This window comes from Macrobrachium rosenbergii, chromosome 49, assembly GCF_040412425.1.
Source record: "Macrobrachium rosenbergii isolate ZJJX-2024 chromosome 49, ASM4041242v1, whole genome shotgun sequence".
NCBI lineage: Eukaryota > Metazoa > Arthropoda > Malacostraca > Decapoda > Palaemonidae > Macrobrachium > Macrobrachium rosenbergii.
The window spans coordinates 15,233,771-15,250,885 of record NC_089789.1 but is presented as its reverse complement, the minus strand read 5'-3'; the positions used below and the strand labels follow the sequence as shown (position 1 = coordinate 15,250,885).

Here is a 17,115-nt window from a genome sequence, read left to right as displayed (position 1 = left end):
ACTAATAGGTAGGGTATACGTACAGCATACAATCGCACAAAAACTAATCATCTGGACAATAATATAAAAATGGAAGCACTAGAAGGTTTTCGTTTTAAAACTCCTGAGCTTTCGTCAGGCCAGAAAAAGTTTTTCCCGTATGTATAGAAAATGAGTTCAATAACACTGTGTGGATACCTCAGATTGCTTGCAATTTCACGTATGTTGTCGAGTTTTTTTACGTAAAAATCAGCGCTATTGGCCCGCAGTGCCCCTAAAAACGTAAAGTTAGTTTTATTCAAATAATTAAAATGAATATTGATCCCCAAGTGAGATATATTCGTGCATGAAAGTTCTGTCTTCTGTCTATCCATCTTTCTCCCTCTGACATCCAGTCAAGAAATTTTGTTTCTGTTGTTCTTGTCTTCGACCTCTGCGTAGAGATTTGAGAAGCGCTGCGTTCAGATAAATTTCCTAAAGCCTCCAACGGGAAACGATTCCAGTTTTAGTTTTCTGTAAAAGAAAACTATTGAAATGGCTTTGTCTGTCCGTCCGCACTTTTTCTGTCCACCCTCAAATCTTAAAAACTACTGAGGTTAGAGGGCTGCAAATTGGAAGGTTGATCATCCACCCTCCAATCATCAAACTTACCAAATTGCAACCATCTAGCCTCAGTAGTTTTTATTTGATTTAAGGTTAAAGTTAGCCATAATCGTACTTCTGGCACCGTTATAGGTACCAACAACACAGGTCACCACCGGGCCGTGGCTGAAAGTTTCATGAGCGGCGGCTCATACAGCATTACACGCTGTACAGAAAACTCGATTGCACAGAAGAAACTTCGGCGTCTTTTTTACTTGTTTCTTCTGGATATGAAAGATAATTTCAGCCGACATCATTAATTGCATTCATCAGTATTCTGTTGATTTTGGTTGCATCGACGACGATGTCTTTCTTTAATCAGTCGCTTTTCCAAAGTGAAAATTGGTGTTTTCCTTCCAGATGACCTCATGTTGTCGTTTAATGCTGGGAAATAATTGAAAAATAACTTTTTGATTATCAAAGCTGCCTTTGCTCTCCAACAATTCATTTAAGTATATTAAGGATATGAATGTTTCCTCTAAATTAGTAAAGGGATTTAATCGGAACTATTTTAATTCAACCAGAACTATTTTAATTTAACCAGAACTATTTTAATTTAATCAGAGCTATTTTAATTTAATCAGAACCATTTTAATTTAACTAGAACTATTTTAATTTAATCAAAACTATTTTAATTTAGCCAGAACTATTTTGATTTAATAAGAACTATTTTAATTAAAATAGTTCTATTTTAATTTAATCAGAACTATTTTAATTTAATCAGAACTATTTTGATTTAACCAGAACTATTTTAATTTAATCAGAACTATTTTCATTTAACCAGAACCATTTTAATTTAACCAGAACTATTTTAATTTAATCAGAACTATTGTAATTCTCCATAACTATTTTGATTTAATCAGAACTTTTAATCTAATCTGAACTATTTTAATTTAATCAGAACTATTTTGATTTAATCAGAACTATTTTAATTTAATCGGAGCTATTTTAATTTATTCAGAACTATTTTAATTTAATCTGTAACTATTTTAATTTAATCAGAACTATTTTAATTTAATCAGAACCAATTTAATCAGAACCATTTTAATTTGATCAGAACTATTTTCCAAAATTGATTCAGTGTTCATTCAAATGACTGAAATACTGGGAAAACAAGAATATCTTGCCACATTTCTTTTTTATTACAATTTCTTTAAATAGCCTCTTGTAAAGTTCCCGCCTTTATTGTTTACTGAAATTGTTACCTTCTGGTTTTGATTGCCTTATGAACATATACCGGACCCCTTGAGGACCAATGATAAATTCTGTGAATGTTTTTCATTCCCTTTTCTATTTTTCTACCAATTTTTGCTCTTAGGTAGACAAAGGATTTCCACTTCATTCGGTAATAACAAGAAATAAATTATGTATCTTGTGTAATCGTGACAAATTTCTCTTTCAACAGGATGAATGAAATTTCTTTTATATCTACAGATAACATATTAAATATTCATAATGTACTTGTTTATTGATTATTGCGTTAAAACATAAAAAAAACTGAATGTCAACTTCTCTTTCTCCTATCTCTTTCAGTCTATCAGTAGCATCCCCTGGTAATCCTTGGCGATTTTTATCACTTTACAGTACTGTACTCCCACGTCGCGTAAGCTTTGTCCGTCACCTTTAAATTATGGAAAATTATTTCTCTTTTATACTCAAATAACGCTGTGAAAATGACTCTCATTAAAGTAATATATCTTTCGTATTATGATAATTGATGAATTTGCATATACTGGGCCATCTATTACATCCTACCTGAACGCAGCGTACTAACTCGTTTCGTCATTTTACGTCTACAGACATGACTAAGTAAGGAGATGACCTTCCCTGTTGTGACGCCAGTTCTAAATACTATAGTTGTTTACGAATACTTAAAGGGATAACAGTCTAAAAAAAAAAAAATTAATGAAGACCAGAAAATTTTTGTTTGAAAGCTACGAAAATTATAATGACTGAGGAACAAAAAAAAAAAGTTAAGTGTACCTTAGTTTTACCAGACCACTGAGCTGATTAACAGCTCTCCTAGCCGGCTGGCCCGAAGGATTAGACTTATTTTACGTGGCTAAGAACCAATTGGTTACCTAGCAACGGGACCTACGGCTTATTGTGGAATCCGAACCACATTATACCGAGAAATGAATTTCTATCACCAGAAATAAATTCCTCTAATTCTTCACTGGCCGGCAGGAGAATCGAACACAGGCCCAGAAAAGTGCTAGCCGAGAAGTCTGCTATAATATGAAACTGAGGAAAAGAGGTCGTTGTGTGCTAAGAGAAGGCTTTATATTTCCTGGTTGTTCAGTGAAATGGTAATAATAACTTAGACGAGAATTTATTCCAAAACTCTTTACACAAATGTAATACTTTTTCAAGCACGTTCTCTCTCTCTCTCTCTCTCTCTCTCTCTCTCTCTCTCTCTCTCTCGGCATACCATTACTCTTCCTAACTTTCCTACAAATTTTTCAAGCACCGTTCTCTCTCTCTCTCTCTCTCTCTCTCTCTCTCTCTCTCTCTCTCTCTCTCTCTCTCTCAGCATACCATTACTCTTCCTAACTTTTCCCACGAAGTTTTTCCTTCACGATCTCGTCATCTCCATCTATCTTTATCTTTCTCTTTCCTTCGAGATTTTAAGTTTTATTTTTTAGTTTACATCAATTACTGAAAGATTTATGACCGCCATTGTCAGTGAACGATTTCCGGAGATGAATGAATCTACGGATTAAAAGCAGTGAAAAAGTAGCATGTTTATCGAGGAAAAAGACAGCCGGAAGAGGTCGACTGTTTTATTGAATTTATGAAAAACGCCACATCTCTCTCTCTCTCTCTCTCTCTCTCTCTCTCTCTCTCTCTCTCTCTCTCTCTCTCTCTCTCTCTCCTACCTTTGATATTGTTTCCTTTTTTTGTCCATCAGTTTCCCTAACAAATCCCTTACATGTAAATATTACATGTCTGTATCACCAGCTTATTAATAGCAGATTTTATATCTTTGGCAAGAGGCGTAGGGCCATAAAAGCATGCCAAAATATTTTGTAAAATAAAATCCATTGCTACGAGAGAGAGAGAGAGAGAGAGAGAGAGAGAGAGAGAGAGAGAGAGAGAGAGAGAGAGAGGCAGGCTGATGCATACTATTTATCACCTGTCGTAGGCTATCTGTAAAAAACAAACCATCTTCCATCATGCAGGGCTTAAGAGTATTTTATCATAAACCTAAAACAATATTGTGGAACACTCAGTCATTCCTATTATGTTTTCGTACTTCATATATAGCAATAATGGTATTCCTCCCACGGAGTGTTATCGAAATACCCAGCCTAAGAAACCGCAATTCTTCGCTGAGAGCCTGAACATCCAGAGGACGATAAATTTCTCGCATTTTCTGAATGATCACTAGGATCTGTTTTATTCTGCCCAGAATATTCTCGCTCATCATGATTCCATGGAGGAATTCTTATTACGGAAAAGTGCTATAGCCGTGGGGGAAAAATGAAGTGAAAATATGCAATGCAATGACATTTAGTCTGTATTCTGGTATTGCGTGGTGTCTATTTGCGCCATACCTGTTAAAGTAAAACTTACACGTTTTTCTTTGTTCGTTGTATATGTTTTCCTAACACGTATATTTTGTTTCACTTTACTTTTCGCTAAAGGAAATTTGTGAAAATATCATATTTTCCTTTGTGCGTGATATTAATTCAGCGTAGCATTTTCATAAAAAAAAAAAAAGAGATCCGTTGAATTTGTATCTTTTTTGCAGAAAGGCTTACACAAAAGTACGAGTAGATGGCGCTGTGTTACACAAGGACTACTAAAGTAACAATTCAGAGATTGTTAACTCAAGATTTCGACATTCTTGCATCCTTGATTTCTTTGGTTTAGAGATTAAACTCCCAAATCCCAATAAGTGTGTTATATCTTTTAAATAACAGCCTTCGTTAACAAAAGGCGTCAAGGTTTGTAGTTCCCGTTTATCTATTTTTTTGGAATACGAGTGATTTGTCTCGGGCATTAAGACTGGTTTTAAGAAATCTTTGTCCACAAGCTTAGTATCCCAGAAAGGTTGGATCTGGTACCGAAGTGTTTCTGTGCCCTTTATTTTATTTGTTTTTTTGGTACGCCACCCAAAATTTTTATTTCGCCTTGTCACTTTCCTTAAAGCCAGGGGTTATTCAGTGTTTTGCATATAATGAGTTAGTCAGATCATGGTTTTAAACTAGTGTTAAGTTTTCCGGTAGAACTATATAGTAGCTCCGCGGCGGCGACGGCACTATAACTAGACTTTTTCTACAGTTTTTTGGTTGCTAATTATGAATTTGCCTTTAATTTCTGGCGCTCGAGTGTAATTAACCTGTAATTAACCCCAGAAATCCATCCAACAAGGCGTTTCCATACGCGACCTTCACAAGACAGAGCACGGGTACGTCTGTTTCGAACGGTTCATATCCCGTCCAGTAAGTGCAATAACTTGTTAACGTATGGGTACCCCTACCCCCGGGCCAGTACTAAACACGGCGAAGACATTCCATTTGGCCGACAACAAACAATGCACCGCCAGTATCAGAACCCCTAAGAGTATAGAAAAAACCAGTTGAAACGGTAAAAACAGGCGCGGAGCTAATATATAGAATTACATTTTGCTCTTTGCGGGTTTTACTTAGTGGAGGGCCGGTGCTGGAAAACCGTTTAATCCAAACCATTGATGCATACTTGTTTCTTGTGTTTTATTTTTTTTTGTTTATGCTTCTTTCCTTATGTTTTGTTTAAGGGCATATGTTTTTCATGTGCAAAACTCGATTGGCTAAGTTTGGGATTGGGGTAGTTTTCCTAGGCGGCCTGACTCCCACAGATCTTTAATCAAACGAGTTTTATTCTCCACAGAGCGCGCTTAATGGGTTTTCGGGAGCTATCGATACTCAAAAGTTTTAAATTACCGTTGTGATTACGAAGGGCATCCGTTAGGAAGGATCGATGTAGACTGAAAAAAATTCAGAGACAGGAGTTAAAAATCCAAATCTCCCATCTGATTACTTTTACGTAGTTGACCTGCTCTCTCAAACTATCGAAACTTGAAGCACTTGAAAACATGGATAAGGGCACGAGAATATTTAAGGGTCAGTTTTAAATTTCTCGTAGACTGGGAATATGGATAAGAAATAACTTTGAAATCCCCTAAATTTTGTCATTTAGCGTAAGGTAATTTTAAAACAAACCTTTTTCATAAGTTAAATATAGTCAAGTTAAATATAGGCAAATTTAACCCGTTAAATATAGGCAAATTTAACCCGTTAAATATAGGCAAATTTATCTCGTTAAATATAGGCAAATTTATCCCGTTAAATATAGGCAAATTTATCCCGTTAAATATAGGCAAATTTATCCCGTTAAATATAGGCAAATTTAACCCGTTAAATGCAGGCAAATTTAACCCGTTAAATGCAGGCAAATTTAACCCGTTAAATGCAGGCAAATTTAACCCGTTAAATGCAGGCAAATTTAACCCGTTAAATGCAGGCAAATTTAACCCGTTAAATGCAGGCAGATATAACCCGTTAAATACAGGCAAATATAACCCGTTAAATACAGGCAAATATAACCCGTTAAATACAGGCAAATATAACCCGTTAAATACAGGCACATTTAACCCGTTAAATACAGGCACATTTAACCCGTTAAATACAGGCACATTTAACCCGTTAAATACAGGCACATTTAACCCGTTAAATACAGGCACATTTAACCCGTTAAATACAGGCACATTTAACCCGTTAAATACAGGCAAATGTAACCCGTTAAATACAGGCAAATGTAACCCGTTAAATACAGGCAAATGTAACCCGTTAAATACAGGCAAATATAACCCGTTAAATACAGGCAAATATAACCCGTTAAATACAGGCAAATATAACCCATTAAATACAGGCAAATTTAACCCGTTAAATACTGGCAAATTTAACCCGTTAAATACAGGCAAATTTAACCCGTTGAATACAGGCAAATTTAACCCGTTGAATACAGGCAAATTTAACCCGTTGAATACAGGCAAATTTAACCCGTTGAATACAGGCAAATTTAACCCGTTGAATACAGGCAAATTTAACCCGTTAAATACAGGCAAATTTAACCAGTTAATTACAGGCAAATTTAACCCGTTAAATACAGGCAAATTTAACCCGTTAAATACAGGCAAATTTAACCCGTTAAATACAGGCAAATTTAACCCGTTAAATACAGGCAAATTTAACCCGTTAAATACAGGCAAATTTAACCCGTTAAATACAGGCAAATTTAACCCGTTAAATACAGGCAAATTTAACCCGTTAAATACAGGCAAATTTAACCCGTTAAATACAGGCAAATTTAACCCGTTAAATACAGGCAAATTTAACCCGTTAAATACAGGCAAATTTAACCCGTTAAATACAGGCAAATTTAACCCGTTAAATACAGGCAAATTTAACCCGTTAAATACAGGCAAATTTAACCCGTTAAATATAGGAAATCTAACTTACTTGATAGGCTGCTGAAGACATTGCATAGTCATGCTATTCCGACAGACGTGTAGAAATTTCCTTTCCTGAGTATCTGGCAAATCTGACGTTAAGCCGTCAAAAGGATATTTTTAAAAAGCCAAATTTCGGGTAAGGTTTTGACACCTGAAAATTATATTGAGCACGACCAATTTACATGGGCATTGTATTCACTACTTTTTAGCAGAACCCTTATATACAGACACTTAAGCGAATTTAATGGAACCTAATCGCAAATCTTCTGATAGCCAACATTTAGTAACTATTTTTTTCAAGAATGTTGAAATCTGTAGCATTTTTGGCTTGCAATATTTTGTACTCTACGAGAAATGCTCTAGTTAATGATTCGGAATAAGTTAATTCTAATTTCATAACCAAGTTATCAAAAGATTTGTTTTTAGTCCCTCTCCTGAAATGTTCCATGAGCGGCTGAGGCGGGAAAATAATTTTTGAAATACAGCACACGTGCACGATCTGACACCGACTAGGTCTGATAATTGCAAGGATAAGTTATTTTGTCCTCTTATAATTGCGCAATACCAATTACAAAGTTATTACGATGTCAGCATAATTGCTCACTAGCAGATAAAAAGTTATTACGAATTCAACCTATCTGTTACTTCACTGCAAAAGTTTTATGCCAAATTAGACACTTAATGACTACCAACTTATGGTAAATCTAGGCAGAAGTGAGTCAACTTGTATCAGCAATACTACTCAAGGCAAAAGCCTCGTTTCTCGTTTGTAGTAAGATTTTCGCCCTTATGGGCATTTGAATGATGCTGCACACTTTCAGTATCTTATTCTATGATTCAAGGACTTCGGTTCTACAGACTTCAGGGATTTTCGACCAATGGTTTGCTTGAGTTGAAGCACTTTTTTTTTCTCAATCACAAGGTTGCTCATTGCAAGACTTTTCGAGATATTGTCGAACGGTGAGTCTGTTGGCTACCATATAGACATAATGCGTTGTATTAGTACCACGCATGGCATTGACGGATGTAGGGCTGAGCTGGAGGAATAAAAGTTAAGTATACCTTAGTTTAACCAGACCACTGAGCTGATTAACAGCTCTCCTACGGCTGCTGGAGGAAATAGAAAAAAAAATAAAACTACTGGAGGAAATAGAAAAAAAATAAAACTAAAGCGACAATTAAAGGTGCAGGGCCTTGTGCTGACTCGATTTTGAGTTTGAAAATACAATTTGGCCTAATAGGAAATCATGAACTTGTACAAATTTATCAAAACACTGAAGACTTTTATTCCAAGAAATAAAAGCCACATTTACATATAGATTATCCAGTTTTTCAATTGTGTTAAAAGCTAATTTAATTAAAAAAGGAGTGTTGTATAACACTAAGAATGGCTGCACAGTTATTTAAAGAATGAAATTGTGGGTCCCACACAGCTCCTTCGGTGGAGTATGACCGGAAGAAATATAGTAAACTTGAACTGGAAACAAAGCCACTATCACTGGAAGTGATTCAGAGAGTAAATTAGTCTGTTGTATTGTCCCACATGCTTTAAATATTTTTACTGTGCTCTTGTTCACTTTTGTTCAATATATGCTTGCAAGTTAAATGTTCTATAGTAATATCAAAACAAACGCCGTATACCTGTTCTCTTTTGGGTGTATTACACAAGGTTAGTCCTAAAATAATCTTATCGCCGTACCTTTTGTCCCTAAAGGCAGTCTTCGGCTGCTTTTAAATGTTTCATGACCTTTAGAGACTGAACATAAATATCAGGAGACATGAATTTGTAGCGGACTCCATTTGCAGAAGTGACGATTTTTAGAACTGTTCCCAACTGGAAACTCATGACTTTTTTTCCAGTTGTCCAGTTGGCGTTTTGTTTATGGTTTGCAATAGCTGAGTTATGTACAGTGCTTAAAGAGGCCTAAAATTGGATTTGTTTGATCTTAAAAGGTTATATTGGTGTTTCACTGTGATCTGGAAATAGCCAAGTGTCGGTATTGATAGATTGATTTCACTATTACCCTATTCGCCTTAGGTAATTAAGCAATTTTGTTTCCACTGGGACACACCCCTATCCCTGGTTTTCCTGGGTTGTTTCAGAGGTGACCGGTAATAAAGTCACAGTAAAAAAAGAAGTCCCAAAAATTAAGTTTTGGCTAGGAAAGTCAGTCACATTAATTTATGGTGACCAGTAATAAAGTCACAGGGGAAAATTCACGATATTTCTTTGGTGTCATTATCTTTGATATTTACAGTCTTTTGTTTGTGTTTTTACAGTAATCCCCAACGGGCTTGCACTAAACACCCCGCAAAGGTGGATACATATCGGGTTAAAACACTTGGGGATCACTGTCTAGGAATTCCTGAAACTTTTTTTCCTGAAACTTTTTTTCCTGTAACTTTTTTTCCTGAAACTTTTTTTCCTGAAACTTTTTTTCCTGAAACTTTTTTTCCTGAAATTTTTTTTCCTGAAACTTTTTTTCCTGAATTCGTTCAGACTTTGCCCAGTCGTTTCGCCCTTGGCTGCCTTGCCCTTTTCCACCCTGAGTCGTTTCGCCCTAGGTCGTTCTTATGAGTTAGCCCTGGTTTGTTTTTCCCTTTCTGTTTGTCCTAAAACTCAAGCCTTCATGCCGTGCTCTTGGATACTCCGCTCGAGATTTGCCGTCAGTTTCACCTGGGTCCTGACCTCGCTTTAGGCAATTCGCTGTCATGCCTGAAGAGTACCGATGCTCTTATTATATTTAATGATCTGTGGATCCCAAGGTGGTTAGTTTCTGCCGATTTTTATATTTTAAGTCAATGTTGACTAGTTCCGTTACTGCCATTGACCGACGGAAGTAACGTTTTTTTTCTGAATTTCAACTGTTGACAGGTGAATGGCACAAAACAGCACAAAGCCAATGAATGGAGACCTCTATACACTTACTCATGTGACTTTTGTTTCTCAAAATTTTTAGGTTAATTCTGACTTGACAGCAAAAGTTTGTGTTCAGAGGTCTACAGTAAGCTCTTTAATAACTAACAGTTAAAACACTATAGGCTGCCTTTGGGCAAAGGGCTAGTGTTGACACAAGGATGGATTTAATTTCAACCAATCACCTGCCGTTAGTTTTCCTACTTTGGTGAAGACTTTTCACATTTATTACTTTTGACAAAGGTCTGGTTTATTAATAAAGGTGATATGTCTGGGTTAGTGTGTTCACGATGATAATGAAACCACAGAGGGAATAAGGTATGATAAGATCAAGACGCTCAAGATGAGCGAGAAAACTGAGGTAGATCTCTAAAACTCCATATATTAATTGAAGTTGTAATATTTCAGATCTTGACGGAAGGTTCTGGGAAGCAGGAAATGGCACTGCACATTCCATAAAAACAGAAATCTGTCATGGATACCCAGGGGAATTGAAACTTTTCTTGGGGTCGAAAGTCAGAAATTAGCATCTAAAAAGTACATAACTTCATAAAAGGTCATGTTCACATTAAGACAAACTTCGATCACAAAAATAGTTCCCACAAAAATAGTTCCCCTTTTCAGAGCACTTAGGGATAATTTTGAATATAAAATGCAGTGTATAAATTCCCTCTAGGGATACTTGGATTTCTTAAGAGTGCAGACTTGAATTGGGGGAACCCTACTGTGGTTGGTCATGAGAGTAACATTTTAAATGATGCTCTTCAGCTGCAAATGTTTTTTTTAAATATATGGAGCTCATATCTTAAGACTAGAAAAATACTGCGAGAGGTGTTGTATGGTTAGGTTATTTACTGGAACGAGTGGAGAATGTATAGTTAGGTATAACATGCTATGTATACTACTTTTCCCAAGAAGTTCATGATTCTTGTTTAATCTGGGTAAGCTAAAGACAGACTGATCCCATCTTATCCTCACTATCTATTATGAATTCCATGATAGGAGAGGTGAAAGAAAAATTTCGAGGAGAGTTATTTTTGGAGGAGGTGGTTTATTTTTGTAGCAAATTGTCTTAAACATGGACATTTTGTGCTGAAGCATGGACATTTTGTGCTGAAGCATGGACATTTTGTGCTGAAGCATGGACATTTTGTGCTGAAGCATGGACATTTTGTGCTGAAGCATGGACATTTTGTGCTGAAGCATGGACATTTTGTGCTGAAGCATGGACATTTTGTGCTGAAGCATGGACATTTTGTGCTGAAGCATGGACATTTTGTGCTGAAGCATGGACATTTTGTGCTGAAGCATGGACATTTTGTGCAATTATGCCTTCCTTTAGGTTGATTTCATTTTGTAGACTGTTTGGACAAAAGGTTGCCGTGCTAGTGGTTTCTCTTAAGTATTTTATGGACCGCTAAAGCTGTTACGCGGGGGATCAGCAGGGTAGTGTAGTTTTCCTGAAGTATAAGATTAATGACTCAGTGTTCAGAAGAAACTAAATTTCATTAAGGTTTTTTGCACTACTTTCCAATTCATAATACATGTTTAAGTGACTTTAACACCTGCGTGAAATGAAATTTCACCAAAACAGGCTTAGGAGGAAATTATTGTAAGTCTTGCCGTGCATGATTTGTACCACTAAAAGAGGAGTTTTACTAGCTATAGAAATATAAGAAACTGTCGGGATTTGAAATCCATCTCTTGTACAGCTTGCTACATATAAAAATTAGGCGATTTATTTATGAGTTCAATATTTTAGTCCGGCTTATTGAAGCACAGTGCTATTTAGTCATTGTGAGGAGCAGCAGGTTATACTACCTGTTATCCCGTAAGGGCAGCCAAATAAATATGAAACACTATTTGAGTCTGTGACTGGTTTGTTTTGGTTTCACGTCTTAGTCAGATATTTCTTAAAATTTAAGATTAAAACTGGCTGAGTAATAATCTTAGCACGTGAAATGTGTATTGTAATAAACTACAGCTGCATGCTGGAGTTTTTTTTATAGCAAATGCAATTTCATTTTGACATAATTGTTTGGTTAGTCATGTTGCTTAGGTTCTCTCTCTGCATGTTAAAAAATGAGATAATTAAATCTAAGGCTTTCTCTGCTGTTATATAGCAGTTATAGTGTTCTAAAATATGAATGTTGGGAAATGCTTTTTGAGGAGAGGTACAGTTAAACTAAGCTGTGGGATTTAAAGAAGCAAAACCTTAGGATGAATAATTAAAGATTGACACGCATCTCCTCAAAGAAATGGCACATTTTGAACTATGAAGACGACGAATATTTGTAAGAGTTACGAGGCCTTAAAATGAATGTACAAATTCTGGCCCCATTTTAAAAATATTTGGAGCATGACGTTTTAAATTTTGATTAACACAGAAAATGTGGTGTTCCCAAAGTCAATATCAAATTACTTGTTGGTAGACTTTTTATTGCAAGCAGTTTTAGGGCAGTTTTAGGTTGGAAGTTTCACCATTAAAAATTTACTTAAAGTATCTCGGGAATTGTGATTCAGATTCTTTCAAATCAATCAAGGTGAAATAGTTTGTTTTCTTTACCAGATGGATGATGGTGTTGTTTCATGGTCCATAACAGATTGAGTCAACTTATGCTGAATATTACAATATCAAAATATTCAGCGCACAAATGATGAAATTGGAGGGCCCAAAGTAAATGCAGGCCTGGAGTAGTGTCAAGATTGATTTAAGGTACACTGATCCCTTGAATCAGGTGAGTAGTTTTTGATCCACGGTAATATTAGATTACAAAATAATTTCTTAAAGCCAGATACTACATAATGGTACATAGTTATTTTTTGTTACTTTCCTTGGAGTAGTTTTTTGTTTACTTATGTAAACCTAATTTATTCCACAGGACTGATCCATTCTTCTGAGAAAGTTGCCATTATTCCAAGTCGCGAACTGAAGGCTATTCGGTAAAGTATGAACCTTAGATTTATGGAAATGACAGTGTTAAAAGGTAAGTGACCAGTTTTGCAAATTGAAGGATGTAAACTGCTGCTTTCGTGTCAGTTAAGATGATTGATAAGGAAAGTTTTTCTTTCGTGAAAATTAGAAGTGCTGTAACTAACAAGCAGTTTAAAACTAGAGATCAATTTGGATGTGTAGGTGGTTTGAACCATAGTCCTACCATTTGAAAAGAGGAATAAAAGTCCAGGAACGTTAACCAAAATAAACTTGGATTCGTGGTTAGGGATGGTGACTATAAGGTTATTTTTGGTAACAATTAAGATATAGAAATCATGTATTCGGATTATGCAACATAGGATTATGCAACAATACTTTTGACCTTCAGATTTTTCAGTAATGTCATGTTATAAGTTATAAGTCACTTTTTTTTTTATTAAAGCCAGGAAATTAAGGAATTTTACACTTGATAGATCTTGGATATGCTTGAGACAAAATAGATTCAGATTAAAGCTTATCTATCTCACCTGACGTTAGCAAGACTAACACCCAACTGCAAATTCACCATCAACCACCATTAAACATCTTGGTAAGAGTTTAAGCTTCAAGTCCAAGGTTTGGTTATAAAACTTTGAGAAAGGCATGAACAGCTGTTTGAATTAATACAAAATTTGAACAATCGGTAGTTTACATGCTTTTGAAACTTAAACTTTTCTCTAACACCTGGTAATGAGATATCAAGTGACTTGAGGTGAAGGAAAGGAATATAAGGATTAGAGCTGTTCGGTTTCCAGAGTGTAACCATTAAGATATCGGTTGTTCTTGTACTGCAAGCAAAAATCCTGTATGAAAAACCAAGATCTGTTCTGATCTCCAGCCTTCAGTATTTTTACCATAAACGAGTTTTTAGAAGGAAAGTTTGAGCACTTCAATACATGGAATAAGTGCCCATTTTAATGTTTGTCTTATAGTATACTGTATTTGGGAATTTTAAGTTACTTGCACTGTAAGTTTAAAACTTGATATATCATTCTTAAATATCAATAAACTATTTATTAAATTTTAATTGAACTATTTGTCATGAAAATTGTATATTGCTAATTCTTGAGTCTCTTGGAATTAAGTGGTCCCATCAGTAGCTTTGGTTTTTGTATAATTTGGTGTTGTTTTAGAAGTTCCAGCAGAGTAGTGCTTTTAACTCATTTCTGGAACTGAGGAAAATGTGAAAAATACATCTTTTAAGGAAACTATGATGTAATGTTTCAGGTTAAAGTTTTTATAATTCAGTTCTGGAATTGCTTGGTTAACTTGTGTTTTTAATGCTATTATACTAAGGAGACACTTACAGCCAAGTCAACTTGCTCTTACAACACTGAAGAATATCCAGCAGAAAATATCCAGTAGATAATTAGATCATTTTTAAAAAACTCTAGGTGGCATAATGTCATAACAGATACGATTTTTTTTTTTATAAATCACACAAGTAATCTCCTAGCTGATGATAGTTTTTGTCACATCTGATTTACTTTTTTTAATTAAAGTGAAATTTTGATCACTACACTGGAAGTTGAGTAGCAAGTGCTGAAAGATACCTTTAGGACTAAAATTGAGTTTTTTTTTTTTTTCAGATGAAAGCACATTTAGATTCTGGAGGCTGAATATCGGTAAGCGTTGCGCTGAAGGACTCCTAACTTTCTTGGGAGGAAAGTCTCTTGAGCTACAGGCACACTGCAGATTGAAGAACTGAGCAATTTCTATGCGCCATCAAAATAGTTGCACAGGTATATTTGTCCAGACATTAATGGCGCTCTTAAATTCTAAATTTACTATTTAATAACCAGTGATAGTTCCCTAACTAGACGTTCATACTCTTGACCTCATTCAACTTCAAGAAGTCCTTTAAGCATTGTGCTGTTCTACGTTTTGCTGGCCTTTTCAAATGATTTAGTAAGTTTTTCACCCTAATCTACAAGTAAATTTAAAAGCCGATAAAATTTAATTTGGTAAGGACTAAACATTTAGTTGAAATATTCTTTTTAATACTATCTAGTTTCAATATTTCTTTATGAACATGAAACTCGGCTTGTATCAGTCTTTCTGGTATTTTGGCAATGGCGGGTCCTTTCTACATAATTTTTTTGGTCATATTTGATGTGACATTGCTTTAGTGTTTTATTTCTAACATCTTCATAACTAAACACTTTCATCGACACAAAAGGTCATTTGAGCATTTATTGCCTTCATTTGCGTCTAGATTCATTAGAAAAATAGGTGGTTGGAACAAGTGCGTTTTTGCCATTTAAGCTGAATTTGGTTTATTATAAATCTACGTCTACACTAATTTTGGCTTTACAGCACATTTGCCATATCACAAAGCTAACGATTTTAGGTTACACAAGTAGGGAACTTTATCTAGAAATGTCAATATAGAGTTTGTACTTCTGCTAGACAACTCATACAATCTTAAATAAATTACTTGAATTTACTGATGATTTTGAGCGGTATTCTAAAAATCAATTTTCATTCATATCCGAATCAGGCCTTGGAATGTGGGAAATCGTTTGACCAACCCCATAATCTCTCTCTCTCTCTCTCTCTCTCTCTCTCTCTCTCTCTCTCTCTCTCTCTGCACAACACACAAACACACACACTCACTCTCTTCCCCTTCACACGTACTACACTACTCACACACACCATACCACACCAGACGCACGCTCTATTCATAAGGAATTAAATTGTCATTGGTGAAAGTAGATTAAAGTGCCAGAATAATGTACCCAAAGAAGATTAAAATCTCAAATTAGCTTGGTTTAAAAATTCAGTTGCATAGGCAATGAAACATGATGCATACGGATTCTCATATATTTATTTGAACTTTGGACTGCAGTCAGTTCGTTAGTAGCTTAGCAATGGTTTTCATGAAGCCCTTAGCCTTAATTTTCAAGTTTCTCTTTTCTAGTTCGAACTCCATCTGAAACTCAGCTTCTTGAAAGTTTAAACTATATTTTAGTTGAACTAATGGATCCCTCTGAGGTAACAATGAAGATAGCTCTGCTTTAATTTTAGTTGCTACTTCCTTCGGTTTCATATGCCCTTTTTCCCACCCCCTTGGTTTATATTATTTTGTGGAAGTTCGGTGAGAGGCTATTGGTTTTTTTGTGTGAGTGGAGGAAAAATGGCAATGGTTAACTGGTATGGGGAGTGTTGATAAACTTCACTGATGTAATGACAAAAAAGATATGAAAATTATATAAGGATAGTAATGCAATTCTGTTTAGTGATGTCATTAGCATGAGCAATGATTGCAGGTTATGGAGGAGTATGAGAGATTTTAAGGAAGACGGCTGAGAGTGTTGTGAATACAGGATAGAGCTTAGCTCATGGGCAAGTTTTAAGAGTTTTACAGTGGTTGAGAAATGAATGTTTGAACTTAATTATCAGTTCTCGTGTATTATAACGGTATTCTTTGCAGCCGTAATTCACGGAAATTCATTCTCTCTCTCTCTCTCTCTCTCTCTCTCTCTCTCTCTCTCTCTCTCTCTCTCTCTCTCTCTCTCTCTAGGGCTACATAATTGCCGTGCAAGCTACGTTAGCTCTGAAAGATGGTAAAATAAGAATATATCTTTTTCTCACGTTGGGTTCATTACTTAGACATTTTCTGTTGATCTTGGCATTTTAAGAGGTCCATCCCCAATCCTGTGTCCTTCCCTTTTCCCGCAAACTAGAAATTAAATATCTTGACCAACCAGTCAACATTATATAGATGAAACGTGCCCCCCACCCCCGATCCCCCTTCCACTCCCTTGCCTCTTCTAGTTCAGATGTGCTTCCTTTGCTGTTTAAGGAATGTAGGGTGTCTGAAATCGGATTTGACGTAAGTTTCCACTTTTGACTGATGTTCATTTGCTATGTGCAGTGTTGATTCATTTACTGGTTGAATGAGAGCAGAACCATTCGCCCAGGTTATGCAGCCAGAAGGTTACCTGCTTTTGTAATCATGTTGTGAAAATGATCACTTTATTCCTGCTGTCTGCATTCAGTTGAATTTTACTCATTAAGCTTTGCCAGAGCAGTTTTGCCTTTTTATCTCAATTTGATTCCTACTGATTTGTCATGAATTATAAATTTCAATATTTATTGTAT

The 17,115-nt window shown here is 35.6% G+C and overlaps 1 long non-coding RNA gene across 1 annotated transcript; it reads left to right on the top strand.

Annotated features, from left to right (window-relative positions):
* The first annotated feature begins 4,482 nt into the window (after positions 1-4,482).
* Positions 4,483-16,030, top strand: LOC136832122 (uncharacterized). The gene is made up of 4 exons (XR_010851071.1): positions 4,483-4,571; positions 12,607-12,775; positions 12,920-13,024; positions 14,601-16,030. It is a non-coding gene; the product is annotated as an uncharacterized lncRNA (long non-coding RNA).
* Positions 16,031-17,115: the final 1,085 nt, after the last annotated feature.